The sequence below is a fragment of the Oratosquilla oratoria genome, chromosome 1 (genome assembly GCF_046742065.1).
Source record: "Oratosquilla oratoria isolate Oo_2021 chromosome 1, ASM4674206v1, whole genome shotgun sequence".
NCBI lineage: Eukaryota > Metazoa > Arthropoda > Malacostraca > Stomatopoda > Squillidae > Oratosquilla > Oratosquilla oratoria.
Window position 1 is genome coordinate 116,112,933 of NC_134777.1, and position 4,918 is coordinate 116,117,850.

The following is a 4,918-nucleotide window of genomic DNA, read 5'->3' on the forward strand; positions in this document are numbered from 1 at the left end:
CACTCAGTTTTCTCTAAAAACATGTTATCTAAGCTATATCTATTTTCGGGGTTGTGTAGCCCTACGTTTAACACGCTGCACTTTGAGATATTGAAGTCCATTTGCCATTTCACCGACCATGTGAACAATTTAAGATCGTCCTGCAGAATCTCGGCGTCGTCTCCTGACCTGATCTGGCGTCCTATTTTAGTGTCGTCCGCAAACTTACTAAAATCACTATTAATCCCATTGCCCAAGTCGTTTATGTATATAATGAACAATAAGGGAAACCCACAAGAAACACCCCCAATTTGAATTTTACACCTTTTGTGATGAGTCTGATGACCCGCTATTTTCTGTCATTGATCCAAGCTCTAATCCATTCTAACACTTTCCCTCCTATGCCATGGGCTTTGATTTTATTTAGTAGTCTCTGGTGGGGCACCTTGTCGAACGCTTTGCTAAAGTCAAGGTAAATAACATCGTAACTATCATTGTTACTTGACGCCTTATAAAAATTAGTGTAAAAAGTAGATTAGTCACACATGACTTACCCTTGGAAAAACCATGTTGTGTGTCACAAATCAAATTATGTCTCTCGGTGTGTTCCCTGAGTATATTAAGTATTATTGATTCAAGCATTTTTCCTATAACTGAGGTCAAATTGATTGTCCTGTAGTTGCATGTAGACGATTTATCTCCCTTTTTGAAAACAGGAAAAACGTTTGGCTGCCTCAAAGCAATAGGCACAAAACCAGTGTCTACAGACTTATATTATTAAATATTTCTGTTAGCTGGTCGCAGATTTCAATTCTACACTCCTTAAGCACTCCCGGATAAAGTGCGTCTGGACCCAGGGATTTTGTAGCTTTAAATCCTTCAATCTACTTGACTACTTCTACCATAATAATGCTGGTATTAGATAGTCTACTTTCTTCATCCCCACTGAAAATCAGATCACAGTCAGGTACCTTATCTAACCTCTCCTTAGTAAACACCGAGAGAAAATATTTGTTAAACGCCTCACTCATTTTTCCTCCGATTCTATCATGATATTTTCGTCATTTTGAATTGGGCCTATCCTTTCCTTAATTTTTTGTTCTGTAGAGATGAAAGAAGCCCTTTGGGTTGGATCTCGCTTGTCTGGCATCCTTAATTTCATAGTTACGTTTTGCTGTGCACGTATTCTTTTTAACCAATTTTGCCATATCGTTATATTTGGATCAAAGGTGTGTTTTCCAGTTTATTTATTCGTATATAAAGTCCTCTTTTCATTCCAGTCTCATGTTTTAGCCTGTCCGTCATCCATTTGGGCAAACACACACACACACACGCACACGCACACACACACACACACACACACACACACACATACACACACACACACACACACACACACACACACACACACACACACACATATATATATATATATATATATATATATGTACATATAATATATATTTATATATAATATATATATATATATATATATATATATGTATATATATGTATATGTATATATATATATATATACATATATACATATATATATATATCTATATACTGTATCAAACACAACAACATTTTGGCACTGATTAATCTTCTTAATGAGATTTTCTATTTTTCTCACAGTAGATCTCATTTCGGGGGGTGGGCAAATACAAGCCTTCCGTAGTCTTCCATATTTAATTTGACGTTTCGATTTCAGGGAGTCATCTTCAGAATAGTTTACAAGAATTAAGTCACAATTTGATGAGGTTAGTTTCCTATCTTGATAATAGATGGTAATCGTCCCAATTGTAGGAAGGAGTACCTCAAACTTCGTAATTGTTTGGGACTTGTAATCGTTTGGCCCGTCCGCCATGAGATACAAAATACATAGATAATAAATAAACGCTTTGTAATGCGTATGCAAATAATAGTATATACAATTAGATTCAACAACATTATGTACACTTGAACCTATGTACACTTAGGGGACACTGCAGCAGATATGGCGTGTTGCCACAAGTTATACAAAGCTACATGATACACACATATTGAAATATGTATGACAGAATGAGTGGAAAGGGTGGTGAGGTAAACGTAAAAAAACCCTAAGAGTTTTATTACTAATGTTTCGTCCTTAAAGGACGAAACGTTAGTATTAACGTTAGTAATAATACTCCTACGGTTAGTTGGCGTTTATCTACCCACCCTTTCCGCTCATATGTATATATATTTATATATATAAACATATATATATATATATATATATATATATATATAAATATACATATACATATACACACACACACACACACACACACACACACACACACACACATATATATATATATATATATATGTATATATATATATATATATTCAACCACAATCCACTTTTAATTCCATGTCATCGCAGTCGAGACTGACGAGGAGCTCGATGGAAGCATCGTTATCAAGAGGTAGCACAATGCGCTAAGACACTCACACTTTGTTACGTCCGAGATGAGTTTGAGTCTTCAACTTGACCACGTAATAATTTCCACATATATACTACCATTAAGCTCCTTGTCAGTCTCGACTGCAATGACATGGAGTTTTAAAAGTGAAATGAAGTTGAAAAGATGTTAATCTATTCACTGGAAACCATTCTGTATATATATATATATATATATATATATATATATATATATATATATATCCTGTTTATATCTGTGATATACCCTGTGAGAGACGCCAGGAGAAGTTCCCCATCTACGAGAGGCGTCTGGCGACTTATTTCATCTTGGACTGAAGAGACAACAAGAGGCCTTCTCAGCCAAGCACTCCGGGACGGCGAGCACGTCGGCCATCCCATATATCAGTCAGGACACTCTAAACAAACTCGAGTCGACGTGACGAGAACAGGGTCAAAGGTCATCGCCGAAGATTTGCGCCGTTAGACAACGGTCTTCACATCGAAACCCCTTTTTGGCAACCCTCAAGAGTACCATCTTTCTACCATTTTTCAATTGAGGCATCCCTTTCCTGGGGAACGCCCCCTTTTGCTTTCTGTAATTTTTAGCTAGGAAAATCTGGCAACCTCCAGAGTTTTTTCCTCCGGGCTGCCAGCAGTTGTTGTATCAGGCTAGGATCAGAAATTAAAGAAAAAAACACAAACGTCTTTCCCTCCAACCACGCCACGCACGACAACATATCTTAAGCTTCTTATATCTATCTTAAGCTCTGGCAATTCATTGGCACGGGTTCGATCCCATCTGCAAAATATTTGGATGGCTGAGTCGTCCGGTAAGGCTTGTTTCGAACGTATCGACATTTCGCCGTGCTCTCAAATAAATAAGCATGTGTGTCTATGGATGCCTTCACACGTGGCCGTTGTCGTGGTCGTGTGAAAGCGTCAATAGACACCCGTGGAATCGTCCTTGTCTTATTTTGTTTTATTCTTTATTAGTTTAATTTTGTTTTGTTTTATCTTTGTTTAATTCTTATTTTTAATTATCTACATACTTTCCATTCTATATCGACTGTTTTTATTCTTACTTAAATTATCTTTATCCTGGATAATCTTATTTTTATTCTACTTTATTCTATTTCATTTTAATATCTACTATTTTATCTAATTATATTCTATCAATTGTCACCATTAATCCATTATATTTGGTTTTATTTTGTTGTGCTCATTTGGTTTCTTTTTTCTATTATTCTGTTGTATTCCATTTTGTCCTAATAAATTTATTATATTCTATTTATTTTACTGGGTTTTATTCCACTGAAGTATTCTGTTATTTTTTTACTCTTCCATTTTGTCATATTAACTTTATTCTATTTGTTTTACTGGTTTTTTATTCCATTGAAATAATATCTGGGTAGAATAAGTTCCAATCATTCTTGACCTTGCCCTCATTCTCCTCCTCTCCATCATCTAAGTAATTTCTAAGGCGTCTTAGGAAGATAAATAAAATCACATGAAGACAGGCGGCACAGGAGTTGTGTTAAGGTTGCCTGGCGTTCGTCAAAATAAAACATATGTAGGGCATCACCTAACCTAACTATCCCAAGACAGCGAATAGTGGAGAAAAACATGAATGCAACTATGTAAGGATTGTGTCGTCACGCGGGTGAATAGTACCACTGGCTGTGGCGGTTGAAGTATATTGGAGCTAATTAAGCACTAGGCAGGGCTGCATGGTATAACGGCACATTCTTGCATGGTAGGTTGTTCCTGGAAACTGTGGAGGTCCAAAAATTCGGCCGTCCAAGTGGCACTAACTGGGGAAATGCGAAAATGAATGGATAAATTTGAAATGATGACCGTGGAAGGCGCTCACACTCTTGTCAATAAGCCTTCCTTTAACCTGGGTCGCTAAAATTGTTATTAACAAGAAGATAAAGACAACGTACACTTGATCTACACTCATATTTAGATTATCTAGGGCGTTATATATACAGTGCTCGAATAACGACAAATATTGAAATAACATAAATGGCAGAGAGGGCAAAAATGACAAAACGCGTAAATAAAACCTCGCCAAAACCGGGAACTTGTGTGTAGTATGCGCAGTGCGCGCCGGATTTGGCAACTGAGAGCTCAGTTTGCCTCTTGTGGTTGTGAGGGTAAAGTCGATATATGTCGCTCTCTTGATCAGTTCAGTTGTAGTGGCGTGTTTTTCGAAGGAACGTTATGTAGATCCGCCGTACAGGATCAGGCATCGTCCATTCTCCAGGTGAGTCAAATCTGTTGAAAGAAAACTAACGCCGTTGGACCCCGGGAGTGAGGATTTCATAGACGTTTGGCAAGCATAAGTGTTTTGGACAAGGAAGCAGTGGGTAGGCGCATATATACAAGCAGGTCTTCAATTCTTCTTCGTTTAATCACGCAACACATTTCCCTGTAGTCAGCATAGCACACTACATCACAGCATCATAACAACAGAACATGACATCAAAGAAA

The 4,918-nt window shown here is 37.2% G+C and overlaps 1 protein-coding gene across 1 annotated transcript in view; it reads left to right on the forward strand.

The window, feature by feature from the left end:
- The first annotated feature begins 4,547 nt into the window (after positions 1-4,547).
- Positions 4,548-4,918, forward strand: part of alpha-Man-IIb (alpha-Mannosidase class II b) — a 974,199-nt gene continuing 973,828 nt past the window's right edge. Inside the window, exon 1 of the mRNA XM_076184713.1 lies at positions 4,548-4,691. The gene's annotated coding sequence lies outside the window, so the exon portion shown is untranslated. The remainder of the gene's footprint in view (positions 4,692-4,918) is intronic.